The sequence below is a fragment of the Rissa tridactyla genome, chromosome 1 (genome assembly GCF_028500815.1).
Source record: "Rissa tridactyla isolate bRisTri1 chromosome 1, bRisTri1.patW.cur.20221130, whole genome shotgun sequence".
Taxonomy (NCBI): Eukaryota; Metazoa; Chordata; class Aves; order Charadriiformes; family Laridae; genus Rissa; species Rissa tridactyla.
The window spans coordinates 5,280,145-5,301,151 of record NC_071466.1 but is presented as its reverse complement, the minus strand read 5'-3'; the positions used below and the strand labels follow the sequence as shown (position 1 = coordinate 5,301,151).

At 42.4% G+C, this 21,007-nt stretch overlaps 1 protein-coding gene across 4 annotated transcripts in view; it reads right to left on the bottom strand.

Moving 5' to 3' along the window:
* TENM4 (teneurin transmembrane protein 4) overlaps positions 1-21,007 on the bottom strand; it is a 625,745-nt gene that overhangs the window by 413,993 nt on the left and 190,745 nt on the right. For all 4 annotated transcript variants that reach the window (XM_054222439.1, XM_054222458.1, XM_054222467.1 and 1 more), the window contains exon 3: positions 9,725-9,822. The gene's annotated coding sequence lies outside the window, so the exon portion shown is untranslated. The remainder of the gene's footprint in view (positions 1-9,724; positions 9,823-21,007) is intronic.

The window sequence follows — 21,007 nt, the reverse complement described above, 5'->3', positions numbered from 1 at the left end:
AGCAGTGCGTGCCCCAGTTGTATCCCTCAATTTTCACCCTGGATGTAGCTACAGGCTTTACAAAACTGAGCAAGGAAACAAACTAATAAACTCCCTATTTTTTATTTTTATTTTTTTTTTCACTCCCTAGGATATTCCAATGCCTTGTTTTCACACGTGGCAGGTCCAGCTAACATGCTTTGGTGAAGAGGAATCCAGTGTGCCAGTGCAGAGAGCAGGATACACCTCTTGGAGGTGCCCTAGAAGTTCCTGTCTGCTGACCCAAGGTGAATCAGCAAATCTCAATGTTAATATTTTTGAGATGTTCAGTTTTACACTCATGGCATGGGATTGCTAATTGAGCTCATTTCCAAAACAAGTTAACAAAATAAAGCCTGGTAGGATTGTTTTTGGGATGCCATCAGCTCTTTGACCTCACACAGCAGATCTCCTGCCTGCTTCCTTCCCCGCAGAGCTTGATGCTGCAGCTATGCAATTTTCCTGCCGAAACAGAAAACAATGTCACTGCATATGTGCTTTTTGCTTTTGTCATTGCACACACGCTTTTTTGCTTTTGCCACAGCTGGCCAGTGCATTGGGAGGGAGAAGGGCAATGTCCTCTCTCCAAGAGCCACCTGGAACAGAGGTGGCTGCTGCAGACTGACTAAATAGGCAGGGCGATTGCAAACAGGGAAAACAGTCCCACTTGTACACTCGTCAGTTGATTTATTCTCAATTTTTTTGGAGCTTCTGATAGTGGGGTAAGCGTGCTAACAGGTCACCAAGGACCTGGTAAGGAATTGGTTAAAGAGGTCAGAGAGGATCAAACGAGGGGGAGCGACGTGGAAATTGTGCCACTGCATTTAACTACAAAAATACAGAATTTCCTCTGCGCCCTCCCATCATGTAACAGCCAGGGGCTGCTCCGAGAGCAATGGAGTAGGATGAGCAAATCCCTGTCTCCCAGCACAAAGATGAAACCTGCAGGGAGACAGCTGCGGTGGAAAAGATTGAAATTAATGTCAAGCAATAGATGAGATTTTGGTTGAGATTTTGATGAGATTTACTGCTGCAAATGTTTTCCCTGGCAAATGTCACACCATTAAAATGCAAAAAAAAAAAAAAAAAGCCCCAATAGAATTAAGAAAATAAAGCAAAACTCAGAAACACCGTCCAAATAAATGACAGCTTGAAACTCAGACTCTCAGGGTCATGGATGGCCTCCTTTGTAAGCAAGTGTTCAGGAGAAGTGCTAAACAGTCCTTTCGCCTCATCACGGCCACCACCTACGACTGCAGAGCACGCGCTTTACGGAGAGCAAGGACCTTTCGCCAGCATCCTTCGCAGTGTGGCTGACTCTAACTGGGAACGTCACTTGGAGCAAATTCTGCAGTTGAGCACTGCCCAACACAGCTGCAGTTTTTCACACGTGGTCTAATATGGGTGAATTAAGATCCTGCAAATATAAGCAGAATATGTTGCGTTTGCCTGTTGACTAAGTTTCTTAGGGAGCCTCTCTTGTTCTGTCCTTGATGGGACTGCCAGAAGAGCGACTACTTGTGCCTGGTAATTACATTTAAAAGCGCCAGATCCCCAGCCCCGAGGGTGAGAATTAAGGACTGCAGGTGGGTTGTCTGCTTGCCTTGAACAGGGCAGCAGCTCTGCACGAGGCTGGCCAACCTAATTTTTATTTTCCCAAAAAGGACCAAACGCTTGGTAGATCTGAGTGCGTGCCTTAGGCGTGCAACCGCCTTCCCCTCCCCACAAGCACCTTACATTTGGCAGTCCTTGGGGAAAACAAATAATTTCTTTCCATCATGCCGGGATGAACAAACCTGGTGGCCAAAAAGGCCAATGGCATCCTGGGGTGCATCAAGAAGAGTGTGGCCAGCAGTTCGAGGGAGGTCATCCTCCCCCTCTACTCTGCCTTGGTGAGGCCGCATCTGCAGTACTGGGTCCAGTTCTGGGCTCCCCGGTTCAAGAGCGACAGGGAACTGCTGAAGAGGGGACAGCAAAGGGATACCAAGATGATGAGGGGACTGGAACACCTCTCATGAAGAAAGGCTGAGGGATTTGGGTCTCTTCAGTCTGGAAAAAAGACGGCTGAGGGGTGACCTTATCAATGCTTATAAATACTTAAAAGGTGGGTGTCAGGAGGATGGGGCCAGGCTCTTTTCAGTGGTGCCCAGCAACAGGACAAGAGGTAACGGGCACAAACTTGAGCATAGGAAGTTCCACCTAAACATGAGGAGGAACTTCTTTCCTGTGAGGGTGCCAGAGCACTGGAACAGGCTGCCCAGAGAGGTGGTGGAGTCTCCGTCTCTGGAGACATTCCAAACCCACCTGGACACGTTCCTGTGCCACCTGCTCTGGGTGACCCTGCTCTGGCAGGGGGTTGGACTAGATGATCTCCAGAGGTCCCTGCCAACCCTATGATTCTATGATTCTATGAAACCTCCTTGAGCCAGATGTCCAGCTCAGAAAAACATTTCTCCAGCCTTTGGATTCTCTATGCCTGGGATGCTGTTCTCACAGGCACTAGTACTTCTTGTTTCGGCTAGATTTGGAAGATCCTTGCGAAGGCTGCCAGGTGCTGTTACTTGTCTTTTCTGAGCTGAGCTGTAATTCAGAGGTGCTGATCTCTGTATTAAAGTCTAATACACTTATCTTTCCCAACAAGGCCACATTAGGTTAATATACTGCTAATAGTAAGTGTTCAGGATAGTACTTTCAGCTGAGTCAGACTGTCCATTCCTGCTATCAGGTTAAATGTGTTAAAATAAAGAACTTGCTGCTTTGCCTAGACCAGATAAGAGTCATGTCTGCTTGGCATCCATTGCAGAAAAATAAACTAGACTTAATTTAGCAATGCAGCAAAAAAGGTGATTGCTCCACTTCAAAGGCACATAAACCTTACCAAATTTATGAGTATCCATTATTATCACTGGTAATACTATGCTGTTATTATAAAATGGAGTCAGGGGAAGGATCTCACCTGTTGAAGAACATTTTAAATTGCCTTCCTTATTTAAGCCTGTCCTTCATGTTAGGACTTAATAGGACTCCTCGCAGGAGCTGAACACATGCTGAACAGTTTTGTGGCAACAGTACTCAAGGGTGCTTTCTTGTACCAGGTGCAGACAGATCTTATAACTCACTTTCATTTATTTTTCCATACTTCTGTGTTTTGGGTTATCCTGTTCCATGAGAGATGAATGCCTCTTACTCACCTTCCTGTTGGTTTTGCCTTATGATGCGCAGTGGCTTCTTAACCCCAGTGAGAAAGCATGCAAAACCCAAACTTCCCCAGCAGCGAAGTCGAGGATAGAGTCACACACAGTTGAAAAATTAGCATTAAAATTGGATGAAAAAGCTGCTTTTTCATACAGAAACATTTTGTGCTCTCCTGCGGAATGGAAACGGATGCTTATGCGCCCCAAAGCAAATTTCGTTCCCTCTTCCCACCGTCCTCTCCACCCTATCAGTCAACGTCTAATTAGAATCTGTAAATTAAAACAAGTCTAGCCTGGGACAACCAGAGTGTTTGAAAGCTTTACCATGAACAAAATTAGTTTACCTTAGCCAACATGGATGTGGAAAACGCAAACTAGGATGAAAATCCCTGGATGCGTAGTTCCCACTGGAGCCCGCAGTGAAGTCGTCTGTCTGTATCACGGGTGTGGGTACAAGCCAGGGCTTGCACAGAGTCTCCAGGGGTGGCACCATGGGCCATGCTGCTCAATCAGAGCTGCAAAGTGAGGAGTGTTGAAGAGCTTTGGCCACGTTACAGTGGCGTTCAGGCTTGTCTGGGACAGTGCTCATAGGAGCTACACAACTGCTGCAAGGGGGAAAGGTAATCAGCGATGGAGAGGGAACAGAGGATGCTGCAGTGGCATCTGAACTGTCCGGTGTCACAGGCCATGACTGTAGCACTTTCGATGGGGCCAGGCTCTTCTCAGTGGTGCCCAGTGACAGGACAAGAGGTAACGGGCACAAACTTGAACATAGGAAGTTCCATCTCAACATGAGGAGGAACTTCTTCATTTTCAGGGTGGCAGAGCCCTGGCACAGGCTGCCCAGAGAGGTGGTGGAGTCTCCGTCTCTGGAGACATTCCAAACCTGCCTGGAGGCATTCCTGTGCCACCTGCTCTGGGTGACCCTGCTCTGGCAGGGGGTTGGACTGGGTGATCTCCAGAGGTCCCTTCCAACCCTGACCATTCTGTGATGTACGGGTTGTGTCAGCCTCATGCGTGGCACTGTTAGATCTGTCTATAATGCACACTGCGAGATCATGCAGAGGTTCATACGGAAACACTGAAAGAAACTCAGTAGGATCCTGAAAGCAGCAAAAAATGTGCTGGAGCGTCTAGACAAGTCATCCTGTTCGTGGAGGTGAGTGGTATGTGTGTGTGTGGACACGGTGTTGCATTTTGCAGGCTGTGGGTTAAGCCTATGTCATTCACGCTCTCCAAATAGCATAGGTTTTCAGAAGGAAGATGCTACAATATTCTGGTGTATTATTAAGCTACAAGGCGATGAGCAATAAGTATCCCCAGGGCAAGATTTCTCCGAGATACTCCATATCCACAGCTCAAGGTGGTTCCACTGCTATGAAGTTACCTCTTTTTCCAAACCATGTAATGATGGGGTCTTTGTTATGGCATTGCTGTTCTTTGGAGGGTGTGAGATCACATCTCCTGCATGTCACAACAGGAGGAACAAAACCTAGGCTGAAAATAGCTCTCTGCAGCAAAGCAAAAGAAAAATGAAATCCGATGTGTCCAAGAAACACATCTGCAATTCACTCGCAAAACTGAACAGGGAGAAAATGATTGACTGACAACATACAAACAGATCTCGTATTAAACTTCTGATTTCGTACCGGTTTCCCCGCCGTGAACTCCACAGCCAAGTTGCTAATTACATCCTTCCTATTGTTTTGCCAATTCCTCCTCTGACAAATAATGGGAGGGGAGAGGATTATGGAGAATGATGCACTTGACAGGAAAAATAAATAAGCAAATGAATACATAAATAAATAAATAATGCCTCTAGTAGTCGCAAAGACAAGCCTGTTTCATCCTTCCTCCAGTATCTTGAGCCAAACTTCAAGGGTTATTCAAGAAAAATGATGATCTGGTGCCTCAGAGAAATAAATATCAATTAATGCTTAATTAACATTGCATGACAGATTGATTTGACTAAATAGAACCTTTTAAATGAATGTCTCTCTATATTGTGGGTTGAAACAAGATGCCTTCTGGGGGAATGAGCAGCCTACTGTTATTATATACCATCTTTATAACTGTAGCACCTGGAGGCTTTAAGTGCATCCCTAGCCCAACGTGTTAGATGCTGTATAAATATACAGTTGGTAAAGATGCTTATCTTGGATTTGTAGTGTAAACAAGAAGATATGCCGTGTAGATCCTGTGACAGGTAGATCAAGGCTAAGAAAACAGCGGACTTAAGGAAATTTGAAAGGATGTACACATTATCTAGCAGTTTCTCATTAGCCAGACAAAGGGGATTTTTTACAAAAACTTATCCCCAAAAGCTTATTCATATAAAGTGTTTGTAAACATCCCAAAATACATAGGAGATGCCTTATGTGGTTTAACAGGAAAATAGACAGGAAAAGAGTGCACAGGTTGCAGCAGAATGGCATGAAAGCCAACAACCGCCAGCATTTTCAAGCTGGGGAACCTAATGCCAGCCAGCTAATGCTATCTTTCCTCACCTGAGTAAAAATAGTCTGATCAGCAATGAACCACAGTTTCCACTGAGGGTTGCAAGTGAGCAGCAGCTCTGAAAATCAGCCCGTTTCCAGATCAGTTGTGGCGGCTCCAAAGCAAAGATGTTGGCTGAAAAGCACTCTGAGAAGTACCCTAGGTACCCTCAGGCATTTTGTTCCTTTTAACAAGACAGTAAAATAACAGCCTCTATTATTTGTACTGTTCATAGCCATTTTCCGTGCATGTTGCCTTTTGCCAGCTCCATTTGCCAGACAGCACTGGACCAGCATGGCGTACCTGGGAGCTGGCTGTGGACCAGCCTCTTGAAGTGGAGATGCGATTGCCACACAGCTGGCATCGCTGACTACACTGACCAGTTGGATATAACTGGGGAAAAATGCCATGATTCCACAGAAAATAACTTATTTGGGGTCTATTATTAACCCTCTGAGCTTTTGTCACTAATCAGATCACCTGGCAGCAAAAAGGTTATTAAATGCATCAAAGTTAAGAACTGAGTAGCAACATATTTTTTTAAAAAATAATCTTCAGATTATGTTGACAAATAAGAATTCACCTTCAGTAAAAAGCCATCTAGATATCTCTTGTGAACTAACCCATCTCTTAGTAAACAAAGCTTGTCATGTTCAGTAACTCCCAGCAATTTGGGGAGTTTTATTTTAGAGATTTCCTCTCCTTTTCCTCACTCCTCTCAGACTGCTGTAGGCTGTCACCTCATTATACTGTTACCACTTACCATGAAACCCTGACTTTCAAAACACTTATTTTTCTGACAATTTTTCTCTTTTTTTTTTTCCTTCTTTTTTTTTTTTTCTTTTTCTTTGATGCATAGTCTTTATCTGGAAGTGAGATCTTTCTCAGGGCTCAACTTTTTGAATCCTGGCTGCAGACACAACATTTCAGCTCACACCAGCCCTAATACTTCCAAGCTACCCGAACCCCAACACACTGTTTATTTCGTTTGAGTAGGCTAGATATGCATATATCTATGTCACACACATATATATATATGTGTATATATATATGTATGTATGTATGTATGTATGTATATGAGACAGGGTCAATTCCCAATGAATTCATGGTGATCAATTTAATTCCATACAGCAGGAAGCTTTTCCTCCCCAAAGATTAAAGTACAAACTCCTGGACATAACCTACAGGCAGAGTTATCATGCTTTGGAAACTGCCTCCTATTATTTATGCCAGTATCTGTACAGCATTGTCGATTAAAGCACTGGTGTTCACTAGCCACTTCCATTCTAATCTTGCAAGTCAACATAATTCTGCATCAATTTCATTTAAATATCACTTTATATTCAGGGCTGAGTTTTAGGACTCCCCCTACCATACTTGTAGGTTTTTTTCACTAAAAGCCATTTCAGTCTCTCCATTCATCGGTAATGTCAAGACTTTCAATGTTGAGATGAACATTTCCTGCTTCTTTACGCCGCAGGAGCCTGTAGGTGCCCTAGCTTTCGTTTGTAGTGCTAAGTGCTGTATGCACACCTTCCAGGTGAAAAGCTTTTAAAATCTGAATAGAGAAGATAAATATCAAAGGGGGACTTTGACCCCATGTCACAGATGAGAAATAAGGGCTTAAGGGACATTAATTCCTGCATTCATCCCATCTAGCTTTGGGCAATGGCCATGCATAACTCAGGTGTCTAGTTGCCCTAGAGAGTAGTCTGCAAGGCAAGAGAGAGGAAGAGAGAGACAGACTTCTCCACAAGCAGTTCATGTGCTGTATGGACTAAATATTTTAGAGAGATACAACATTCTCCCACTGCCTGAACAGAAAGACCAGATTACTCAGCTCTTAATTTAGGTCTCAGTATCCATTTTCAAAATATCTGCACAACCAGCTATTTCTCTCACCTGTTGAAGTACCTCTGGGGGGAAATCTGATCAGATCATCTTTCCCAACTGCTAAATCATTCTCTTCAGTTCTGCCTATTACCCACTTAAAATCTACCTTAGCTTTCTAGCCTAAATGCAAACTTCTGAAAACTTTGTACCATTTTGAGTCTGTCTGTGGGGCCTCCCATTCTGGCTGTCTCCACCTCTCTCTACATACAAGATCTTACCAGTTTCCTTCATGAGAAAACTGCCTAATATAACAATACTTCCATTATGTATCACTTTCCAATCCTTTCCTCTGATTGCCTCATCTTTACTATTTCATCTGAGATCCAGCACCTTCTTCTTGCTCCCTTCTTGGACCTTCCATTTGCCCCATTTTGTCCCATCCCTTCCAAAACTTCTCATTCTCCACTTGTCCTTTCAAAATAGAAAACCACCAGACTTTCCAGCTAAAGACAGCAATTCCAAAAACATTGGTTAACAAACTTCCTCTCCTCTCCTCTCCTCTCCTCTCCTCTCCTCTCCTCTCCTCTCCTCTCCTCTCCTCTCCTCTCCTCTCCTCTCCTCTCCTCTCCTCTCCTCTCCTCTCCTCTCCTTCATGTCTAACTGAAACCAACATATTCTTTACAGCTACTGAAGACTTCAACATCCAGCTCCATTTTTGACCTTCTCCATTTGCCTTCCATACCTCACATCTCACTGAATCCACTCTCCAATATCTCTAACGAGTGAGTGTCCTTTGCCAGATCTTAAGAACTTGCTTTTCATACATTTCCTCCCTATTTTATCAGCTGCCCGAAATAGCCAATTATTCAGTCTCTCATTTTTGATGTTTTGCCCTCCTTTGGCTACCTCAGTTCTTCTCCAGGTTATCTTGTTTGCCATTTTCTCCTTTGATAAATCTGCCTTATTCCTCCTTCCAGCTCTGAATGCTTTGGTTCCTTTCTCTTCTCTCACTACTGGGTAAAATACTACACTACTCTTCAATGGGTAAAAATCTGGCTGGATGGCTGGGCCCGAAGTGTTGTGGTGGATGGAGTTAAATCCAGTTGGTGGCCGATCACAAGTGGTGTTCCTCAGGGCTCAATATTGTGGCCAGTTCTGTTTAATATCTTTACCAATGACATGGACGAGGTAATCAAGTGCACCGTCAGTAAGTTCACAGATGACACTAAGTTGGGTGGGAGTATTGATCTGCTTGAAGGTAGGAAGGTTCTACAGAAGGATCAAGACTGGCTGGATTGATGGGCCAAGGCCAATGGTGTGAGGTTCAACAAGGCCAATTGCCGGATCCTGCACATGGGTCACAATAACCCCATGCAGCGCTACAGGTTTGGGAAGAGCGGCTGGAGAGCTGACTGGCAGAAAAGGACCTGGGGGTGTTGGTCGACAGCTGGCTGAATATGAGCCAGCAGTGTGCCCAGGTGGCCAAGAAGGCCAACAGCATCCTGGATGATATCAGAAATACTGTGGCCAGCAGGACTAGGGAAGTGATCGTCCCCCAGTACTCAGCAGCTGTCCCTATAGTCCAGCAGATATAGTGCTGATTTCCTTCTCCATTTACATCAAAGCTAGGCTGTCTGCATCCAATCAACCCACACAACCATTTTCCAAAGTCCACGTGCTGGATTTTCAAATGAGTGCTTTTGTATTTTCTTTCATGCTGCTCCCCATAAATATCTATAAAATAACCTTGTTATTCTCTTCCTTTCTCTGCCGTAATATCTAGAAAGCACCGAGCGGCATTAGGCTGCAGATGCTCTATTAGCATCGCCTGTCATACTGACCAGCACTTTCTTATTACATCCACGGGTCTCCATCTGTCTGTCACTATCCATGGCTTCTTGATTTGTACTTAGATGTAAGTCATGTCATGCAGAGAATGTTTATGTTTCTAGAGCGCCTGGCACAGTAAAAAAGAGTCCTTGACTGGGACTTTAATGCAAATTATTATTGTCAGATAGGAAAAATAAACACAAATCAGTAGCAGACATGTTGTAAAGAAATTAGTGAAATTCCTCACAACTCCAATTAGAGAAATCTGCACAAGAAACATTGCAGCCGTTAGAATTTGATTTTAAACAACAAAACGTAACTAAAACATCCCAGGCACTGGAATTAGTACTCACTTTTTGTATTCACCTTCTTAGAAATATCTAGGAATAATCCATCAAATACGTCTTGTAGGATACAGTTTTAACCTGGACATGTGCTGTTCTCAGTCTACCTGTAAAAAGACACAGACAAAAAAAATAGTGTTTTGTTTAGTGATTTTTAACTTACTTGTTATTCTAAATGAATTAAAAACAATGGCTAACAGTTAGATAGGGCACATGAAACAGTCATCAATGCACACGTGGTTCCTAGTGTAATGTCACATCAGCACTGTACTAAGGTATGCTCATTCGTCCCATGGCAATAAATGTATCTGTTAAATACAAACTAAGGTTTTCTGTACAGCACTTAAAATTAAATGCCTGTCCTTGGCTAACCATGCAAACATCCGTCCTTTTGCCGAAAGACTAATTTAGCAATTCCTCTATTGTAGTTTCAAGGGTTTCTGAGTAACATGGTAGTTGTTCCTTTCCTGTTGTGTGATTTTACCATCCTCAAAAGGTGAAATAATTTTTTCCTATTTATGTGGTTGTCCCAAATATTTCCTTTCTTAAATCTTAGACCTTTGCTAGAGAGAAATGTCTAAGGTCTTACACAGATGCTTCTCATATTTTCCACTCACATCAGTAAATTCTGTCTTACCCGAGTTGCTTTTGGTATCAAAGAGCCTCAGTTTAAAAGTAACGATGCTTGTGTGACAAACCTTCCATGACACAAGCAGGAGGTTCGAAAAGGTGTAGCACTCTTCGCTTCTGCCTCTCGTTAGCTGATTAGCCTCAAGTCCCCTCTCTTAGCTCCTTTCCTTGTCTTGGGGAGACAAAGTCCCGTAGAGACTGTGGAGGTTCAGAAGCAACCGTAGCAACTGGGTGTGCATAGTTTCATTGAAAGCCTCACTTGCCAGGGCCAGCAACTCTCCCAGGCTACCCGTTTTGCTTGATATGCATCTATTTTACATACAGTCTGGTGCACAAGGTCTTGCAGAATTGGAAAAAAAAATCAGTAAGTCTGAATGATGTGGTAGCAGGCTATTATAGAGGTGGGCTTCCACGTCTTTCCTTGGCAACCTGTTTCTGCATATGTGGTCCGAAACTACATTGACCTTTTAATCTTGCCAATTGTAAATTAATTTTGAATCCAAGCTGTCCACTGAAAAGGTACAAAGGTCACTTTTAAATAGCTGCACTGCTACATTGCCCTTTACACCATGGTCCACATCCTTTGGCTTCCTCCCATTAATTCTGCTTCTTGAACAGCCCTCTTTCCTGCTGATTGTGTCCTCATACAGATTATTTCTCCCTCACATGCGTCTTTCAAAGCCGCATCTCGTTTTGTCATTTCCTGCTTAAGGTTTCTAATCTCTCTATCTTCACTGATTTATGCAGTGCCTCACAATTTGGATCATCTGTGATTTTAATTAACATGCATTCTTTTCCTGTCTTTTGGCTAATGAATGAAGATGTTTAAAGACTGGACTCAAGACTGCTGCTTGATGTTCCCCCACTAGAAAACTCATGTGATTGGACGCATTTTCATTTATTATCTCACTTTGCTAATGGCCCTGTGGATGGTTTTTAATCAAGATCACAGGGTCCTTATCTAAGCCAATCTGAATTAATTTTGTGAGTCTCTTCTCTCGCTGGTGTTCACTTCAATGAGAGGAAAAACAAAAGCAGAAGAGGCTATCGCTCATCAGAATGCTTTTCTGGGAGTTCTGGAAACGAGGAGGAGGTGAGAAGAAATTGTTCATTCTCCTCTCTCAGGACTTTGATACTCTTATGGTCCCCCACTGCCATAATATCTATACTTCACCTAATTTTTAATATATGTATTTTTAAACTACTTGTCAAGGTAGGGAAGTGCTATTATTCCTATTTTTGTGAACAGGCTCCAGCACAGAGAGAATAAGGAGGTGGTCAGCTCTGCTTCTTTAGCAGTCATGTTTAAAGCTTGAGAGATTATGGTCGCTTTTGCATTTATACCTTTCTCCGGGAAGTTACTGTGCCATGCCTGTCTGTGTATCTCTGAGATGACCTGTCAAATCATAGAATCATAGAATTACCTAGGTTTGAAGGGACCTTTCAGATCACCAAGTCCAACCATCAAGCTAATACTGCCAAAACCACCATTAAACCATGTCCCTCAGCACCATGTCTACACATCTGTTAAATACCTCCAGGGATGGCAATTCTACCACTTCCCTGGGCAGCCTGTTCCAATGTTTGATAACCCGTTCAGTGAAGAAATTTTTCCTAAGATCCAATCTAAACCTCCCCTGGTGTAACTTGAGGCTGTTTCCTCTTGTCTTATTGCTAAAATAAATTTAAAAAAATCTATGTTTATATGTCAGTACATACATATCTATATCATAATCTAAATGCCATTTTGAAAGACTGAGCCCAACTAGATGTAAAGTGATGCCAGAAAAAGTGAGCATCAGGTACCCAGAGCATGTAACTGCTTAATCCAATACCACAGGATATAGAACAAGACATACAGCGATATCTGTTGGATCTGGCCTGGAAACTTATTTGGGCACCTCCTCCTCACTCAGCTGGATGTTCAGATATTTCTGAAGACCTGGACCAAAGTTCTTTCCTTGATGTTATAGAGAAAGTTTGGACTGGATTTGAACCCAGTTCTACAAAGTTTAAAATGCCCACCTAAGGACATCTCTCCTTTCCTATGAAGATGACAATAATGTCATGTGATGGACATTTAAGCTCCAGTCACACCTCTGTGACTGCACTTTCCTGTTACCCAAGAAGTAGGGTCTCACCCTGTCCACATGCACAACTTCCTCCACTGTGACCTCCCGACAAACAGTTTTCATGCGACCGTTACCTTCCTTTTAGATGAAAATCAAAAGCACCATTTTACTACAGAAAAAAAAGGTTAAGAAAAGCATTTGTAGTATGGACTTACTTTACGTGTGTTATGTATTTTCTGAAATATTAATTGATGTTTCTGAATCAGCTCTGAAATATTCTAAGAAACTTCAAGTTTATGTGTTTTTTAATAAAAGCCAGCAGGATTTAAAAAAATTACGATTATCTTCTCTTCTCTCCCACCCCCCTCACCAATCAAAACTCATGGGGGAAAAATGAAAAAGAAAAGAAAAAGAAGGATAAAGGAAAATTACCAAATATTTCCAGGACCGTCATCAGTCATAAAGAAACTAATAATGAGCTAAGAAACAATCTAAAGAAGCGCAGAGGGAGGTAAAAACATGAAGAAGACAATTTAGAAAACATTTGCAGGAGCAAAATTTATAAATACTCATTTTATTTTTTAAACAGATGTCAAAATTAATATGTGTTCTTGATTCTGCCTTTCTCATTAATATATCTAGTGCCAAAAGACATGCAGGACAAAATGTTTGCAACCAATATTCTCCTTATATTAGGAAATAATTACACCTTTTTTTTCACTCCAAACTTTTAAATGTGGCCTAGCTGGAAATGAATTGCCTTTGACTTGCTAAAAATAAGTATAAGAAACTTAGACTCAAAGTCCATTGCCAGTGCAATTTATACTATACACAACTTCAGTGAGGTGTAATTAGCAGTGCATTGCAATAATTTATTATTGGTTTAAAAAGCCTGAACAATCAGGACCTTACAGCAAAATGAGAAAATGGGAAGCTATGTGCCAGAGACATATTATTCTGGTTTATATTAATTCAGTTATTTTACCTTTGGTGCACATTTATCTATCCATACAATGCGAATGGTCCATTGAAAAGGATGCTGAATATTGGACCTTTGGCTCAATATGAAATACGAACTCTGAGGCAGAGCTGCAATAATACTTCTATTTGCATTATTATGATTAACATTTCTCAGAATAGGAAGCATCCAGCAATATTAATTGCAGAAATAGTGAGATTCCTATTGTCATAAATCACTGTGCAGTGTAAAGCAAGCTCTCCGAAAACCTTATAGAAAACCTCTTTTTTTTGTGTGTGTTTTTTGGAGTTAATTTCAACCTCATTTTCACCAGGCTTTCCCATTTGTGTCTGTTGACAAGACAGTAATTATGCTTTTTCTCTTGATTAACACATTCTTTTCAGTAAGGTCCCAAACAGCTTTCACATGAAAGGCTGAATTCAACAGAGCATGGTTTTCTCATTAAAGAGTTAGCATTCACCCATAGTTAATTTATCACACAGATACTTCCTGTCTCATAGGAAGAAGGGTGGCCTTGAAGCTAATGCTCTTGATTTGATCAGAAGTTTTCTCCACAGCAGTTGAAATTAATGCCTTTTCAAATATGATGATTCTCGAATTCATTTAATAAGTGAAAATAGGGGGAAAAATGGTATACAGTTTCTCTACTACACCACAGATCCAACTGACTTTGTACTAAAAAAAAGTCTTATTTTTTCCTTTAGCACATGAGGATCTACCTCACAACAGATATACCAGGGAAATTTCTCCTAACTCGAAGCAGTAGAATCTCTAAATCTATACCAACTTATTGAATCTTCATCTATATATTTTTATCTTTGTATCAAGTCAATGTTTCCCCATTCACTACCATTTCTTTCCTCAACACTGCTAGCAAAATTGGCAATATTCATCAATTCATCCAAATGAGCAACCTTGACATTTGGTGCATCAGCTTTCATTCGTAACAAGAGTACAATACAACGACCTATTTTGATGTAAAGAACATCCAAAAATACAAATGCTTTCATTATCAGTGTTGTGAAAACAAGGCATCAGCATCAGGGACCACATACAAGGAGAGAACAATTTCTTGCCACCTGTGCTCTTTAATCCAGACTTTTGATGGTTGGATTGTTTTGGGGTTTGCTTTCTTGTGAGCTTTTCAGATGTGTTATTTCCAAATGCATCATATAATCAAAAAGCAACTGAAGGGGTCTAAGCAGTGTTCAGCCCTAGAAATAGCAGAGGTTTTCCTGACTAGTGGGCTGCTTTGGTCCATCCTTGATTAACTCACAGTAGGTGAGATGTCCCCAAATTACTACGGTTCCAACTGAATTCCTAATGACAGCGTCCGCTCTGCAAGAAAACACCCCCCTGAGATGGCAGCAACTAGTGCCATCCTCAACAGCACAAGAAATGGTCGTAGATAGCCTGGTTGCTGCTGGGAGGCTGAGGGAAGGAGGTAGATCATGGATATGCCCTCACCAAGGACATTAAGACTAACTATGAACTTCTGGCCAGGAATACTTTAGTCCCCATCTCTGGGCCTGATCTGAGGATCCTGCAAAGCAGTTGGACATGTTAGTCCTCTCCATTCCCAAATCATGCTGTTAGCAGGTGTTTACTATTAAGCACAAATTTAAGTCTTGCTGGAGTCAGCAGAGCTTCAACATGTGCCTGAAGTCAAGCATTCCCTCAGAGCACAGTGACTGAGCAGGGACAGCCTGATGAGTTGGAGACACTTACAACCAGGACAACTTCTCATTATTTTGTTCCCCCAAGGAGAACAGAAAGGCACGGCTGATGTATTCAGAGATCATAGGCATGTTCCAAAAGTCAGCAAATAAAAGCAGAAGTGAGTCTTGCTGGGTTCAGCAGAGTCAAAGGACATCTTTCTTTAAGGCAGTGTATTCCTTTGGTGACTGAAGCCCACCACCACCATAACCTTATCTCTCTCTACGACTACCTGGGAGGAGGTTGTAGGGAGGTGGGTGCCGGTCTCTTCTCCCAAGTAAGAAGTGATAGGACAAGAGGAAATGGCCTCAAGTTGCGCCAGGGGAGATCTAGACTGGATATTAGGAAAAATTTCTTCACTGAAAGGGTTGTCAAGCATTGGAACAGGCTGCCCAGGGAAGAGGTTGAGTCACCATTGCTGGAGATACTTAAAAGACGTGTACATGTGGTGCTGAGGGACATGGTTTAGTGGTGGACTTGGTAGTGCTAGGTTAACAGTTGGACTCGATCATCTTAAATGTCTTTTCCAGCCTAAACGATTCTATGATTCTATAATTCTATGATTCTATGAGCATGCTCCAGACCTGCACATCCTCTGTTTTCGCACCAGATCAACACCCCAGGTAGCAACATTTATTGGCTTTGGCCTAACATTTCATTGCCATACACTGACAGCTTGTAATCAGAAAAAACAAATTATTATAATCATGATCATGATCATCATCCGCACAATCATCCCTTGGCGGGAAATACATGGGGACAGCAGGGCTTAGAAATCTAGCAGGAGGTCCTTCATAATGAACCCATAACAAGTGATAAGATTTGCCCGGAGGGACCACAGAATCATTGAACGGTTAGAGTTGGAAGGAACCTTAAAGATCATCTAGTTCCAACCCCCCTGCCATGGGCAGGGACAATCATCCCCATCACCCCCCGGCACTGATTCAGCTGGGAAAGAGTTAAGCCTTTTTATCCATCCCTCTTTTTGGATGAAAAGGAAAAATGGAAAACCATTAGAAGTTGGATAGACAGTGCAGGCTGAGCCATCCTGGGGGAGGAACTGCAGAGGCAGTTAAGCCTGGAGAGCTGCTCTTTCCAGAAGCACCTCTTCTTTTTAGCCCACAGGTCAAGACAATTTTGAACCTCATCAGCCAGGATGGCTCCTGGTGGAGTGAGTGTTTTGCACATCCCAATCTGTTCCAATTGTGTTGTAGGGGCCATTTCACAGTGCTTTATCTCTGCTGGTTTTTTTTTTTTTTTTTTTTTTTTTAGGAAGGGTGATGTTGGTTTTTAAGCAGTTGGAGGACTACATTTATAGAGCAGGTTGGAAAAGACTACACAGTGGAGGCTTCTCAGAATTAAGATAATTTTCTCAGTGTGTAATAATTTGATGTGAAAAATTGGATTTCTGGGAAATGGTACCAGAAGTAAAGGATGTGGAATGTGTCCTGTTGAGCTTCGGCTGAATTACATTTTAATGTTCATCAAAGAATTACTGTCCTGTGCCCTTTGTGTACGAAGCTCTCTTCCTCACTTGTTGCAAGATCACCAGATATGCTTTGTGCAAAAAGTTGGCTTTCATGTTCTATTTTCAATTGTGCTATATCTAAGTCTCATTTGCTTGCATATGCTTTGGTCATCACAGATTTATCTATCTCAGCTAACTTTAGACATCTACATATTAGATGTTGAAGAGCTATCAAACTAGATGATGTCTAATTTTTAGTTGCATAAATTAATAGCCAATGAGTCTCACCCCAAGCTATGTTTTCTCAGTCCAAATGAGTACCTACCTCTTCAGCCAATAATTGTAATATCGGATATTGGCTTGACAAAGGGTAAGCAGCATTTCAACAAAACCACAGTTCAAAACATTACAGTTGACCACGATAATAAGCCCAGTGAAAACTTATTTTACCGAGCCAGGAAAACTTGAGGACAGAATACTCAGTTTTGTCCAACTATAACAGAGAAATTTGGCATTTTCATTAGTCTGAAGTGTAGTGACATTAATTGAGTTGCTTCTGCTGTGGGAATTTGATTCGTTGAACTTAGATTTCAGGTAGGTTAAGCAATTGTACCAAATTGCAACAGCTTCCCTGTCATAGTGAAGTTAGCCCTGTAGTTGCAGAGTTTAAAATTAACATACCTATCTGATCGAGGCTTGTAAAGCAGTTTAGAAAGCCAACTTTCATAAACATATAAAACCTTTCTTTAGAGTTTACTGCAAAATTTGCTTTGAAATGCTTATAGTCCATATCGCTAAATTCAAAGCATTAAAATCTGTCTTTTGTGTAATGGTATCTCCAAAATAAATATTTTCCTGGTCTTCTGTGGGGGGGGAAAAAAAAAAAAGTCTTCTTTGGCTTCTGGATCTTTTTTTTCAGCTACCACTTTTTCAGTGGGAAAAAAATTTTTTTCTGTCGGGTTTATTCCATAACTAAAAACATTTCCCCTGGCCTAGTTGAACTGTACATTAAAAACGTCATTGTAGAAGAAAGAATTTCTGTGTTGCCTAGAAAAGTATCACAGTATGTTTCCCAGTTCACAACAGATGTTTCTATAGTTGTTGCTCGATTGTCCTGTAACGGCTTCAGGTCTTTCAGCACAGACTTGACCAACAATAAAACATAATCTCACCATCAATACACTGTTCGTTAAAGCTGTTAAATGGAAGCAGTAATCTTTCCTTTTATCCAATGGCGATCTATAATCCCAAACCCTTCAAACGCTTTGCCAAGGAAGGGTAATTGCTGCCCCTGGTTTTTTTTTTGCCAGTGGGTAGGTAAGCTGACATTGAGAAGTTTACAGGAGCACAGCTATTGAGCTCAAGGATGGAGAACTTGACCCTAATAAAGGCTGGCAATTGTGGACTAAGCGATGCGGAGGCCATGTTTCTTCTAGACTGTAACCACTCCTGCATATCACCTTATACATGCTATCTGGTCGTTTTGTAGGTTATTTGTACATCTGAACTTTGACATAGTCTGGCTTGAAAATATCTGACTTGAGGAAAATTGCAATTTCCTTGCAATGTTTTTTCCCACTTGCCACATTCTCCACAAAAATTCCACTGAAACATCTGTGTTTGGAAATTTCTTAACAGCAGAATAAGCACAAAAAAATGCCAGACACCAGTGATTAACAAGGTGTTCAAAGCAAAAGCTCCCAGTATAACCATTATAACAAATTAATGGTACATGAAATGGATATTAAATAATCTTTTAACACATTTTTAGAAGCTGTTTTCTCAGAAATGAAAACATGTAGCTGCTGGCGTGGACCGACAAGTACATTGTGTTAGATAGTTCTGCGCTGCTTGCGGGCACGTCGTGCCTGAAATGTGTTGCTGAAACTGTTCCTTAATTTGTAGTTGATTTACTGGTGTAAATCAACTGGTTGTTGCATTACTGAGGCCAGTGCCATGTGAACAGAGGGCAAGGACACTGCTCCTGAAACTCAGTGCTCTGGGTTGGGAGGATGTGCTCCTCACCCTTGTTTCCTTGCCTCCTGGGGTGTAACACTGCTGGGGAGGGTGTCGAGAAAGGGGTGCGCTCAACGTGGACCATGGAGGGACTTCTTCACATATCATCCCCTGTGCCTGTGGCACAGCCTTTCTCCTGCAGCTCAATGTGATCATACTCCAACATATGACAGATCCAGAGAGGAACAGGTAGTGGTTCTCCTGGGACTAACCAAGGGTGCTACTGATCCTGAGAGACACCACCACTCTCCGAGGCATCTTCTGGGCTGGCAGGTCTGAAGCAGCATTTGAGAAAAACCCGCACCTTTCCAAATCAGCAAGGAGAAGCCAGGTCAGATGTCCTAGGATAACCCAAATAAATCAAACCTTTAATCCATCAGAGAATACATTCATAACTGTATTCTTTCTCTGCAGCCTGTCACATGCTACATCTACTCCATTGCTGCGTGCTTGGTAGGCTGTCCTGCTGGCCATCATGCTGAGGCAAATGTAGGCATGCTGTGATGCCCTCTCTGGAAACCATGGAAGAATTTACTTCCTGCATTTAGGTGGCGTATTGACATTTGAATGGCTTTAATGAGGGTCCCTACTGCAAAGGAGCAATCAGGGGTAGAGCTATGAAAAGGTTGTCATTTATGGTAACAGAAGAGGTCTGTGGCCTCTAAATGCCCTTCCCTCCCTCCGTTGCCTGTCCTGGAAGCCCAGAGTGAATAATTTCGATACTTCTGGAAAGTCTCAAGAATAAGGCAGCATTAAAAAAGGTCAAAGCACACACTTTACTTATGTGGCTGGACACACACACACACAAATGTAACTACATGTATATATGTGCACATGCATAGACACACATAGTCAAATCTGCTGTTATCAAAAGAACTACAAATACCAAATGAGGGCTGAACAGCTGGAGCTAGATTGGCATATTGTACTGTACTGCGATGACACAGCACAGGAGTATTTAATTTCCTCCCAGAGGCAAAATGTCTCTCCTCGACTGTAAAGGCTGGGGTGGCTGAGCTGCCTTCGCTTGTTACTAAGGTGATAATGGTACTAAGGGCTCTACTTTTGTGAGGAAGATGCTTTGGGTCAGAATTGCAGTGTTTTTCTTAATTTCCCTTAGAATAAGAAAAAACCAGGCATTCGTGTATTAGCTATACAGAAGAACTCAGACCTCTCAATATTCAAATGCCAAAATCGCATTCAGTTCCTACCTCTGCCAGAAACAACTTCTGTGCCACGGGAAAAGCCCCATCACTAACTTTTGCTTCAGACCTTCTTTCTACTTGGTCACAGAATCATAGAATCGCCTCGGTTGGAAGGGACCTTTCAGATCATCTAGTCGAACCATCAACCTAACTCTGACAAAACCCATCCCTAAACCATATCTCTAAACACTATGTCTACCCATCTTTTAAATACCTCCAGGGATGGTGCCTCAACCACCTCCCTGGGCAGCCTGTTCCAATGCTTAATAACCCTTTCAGTGTAAAAAATTTTCCTAATATCCATCCTAAACCTCCCCTGGAGCAACTTGAGGCCGTTTCCTCTTGTTCTATTGCCTATTCCTTGGGAGAAGCAACCAACCCCCCCGGCTACTCCCTCCTTTCAGGGAGTTGCAGAGAGCGAGAAGGTCTCCCCTCAGCCTCCTCTTCTCCAGGCTGAACACCCCCAGCTCCCTCAGCTGCTCCTCACCAGACTTGTGCTCCACACCCCTCACCAGCTCCGGTGCCCTTCTCTGGACACGCTCCAGCACCTCAATAATGGTCCCTTAATAAAACAGGAACACGCCTCCTGTTGCGTGCCGGGACTACAAGGAGGAATCTGTCTAATGAGATGCCGTAACATCCCCTCCACCAGACTTGCCACAAGTATCTTTACAGCTGCGATTGTACCAGGAATAGTTCAGTGGATTGTTTTTTTAAAGTACAACCAGCCCCATTATTCTCCACCGTCCTGCCTAATTAATAATTTCTATAAAAATAACATTTCCATTTTTATAGAAAATTTGGAATTCTCGGATGGCAATAGCCCCCCTCCCCACTCTCCAGGCTGCCCCCCAGGGCAATATGTTGTACAAATACCATTAAGGTTCGACTTTGCGCTGCTCTTCCTCATTTCATTATTTAATGCATCTCAAGCAAGGCTTGAAGGTAATGCTGTCATCTTGAGCAAACTGATGGGATCTTTCACTGCACAATAGAAGCTGAATAAAAGCAGAGGGTCCTCATGCCCCCGCCTTTGCCCACGCTGCAGCTCTGCTCCCAGCAGCTCGGTCCCTCCTGACAGTGCTGGGTACTGTAGATCAGCATTTTACCCCTTATCAATACATCTCCATCATTCTGTGAATGAGAATGACATTCCTTCAGACCTGTTTTTGTAAAGTGAACCTATATCCATAGGAGCAATTAGTC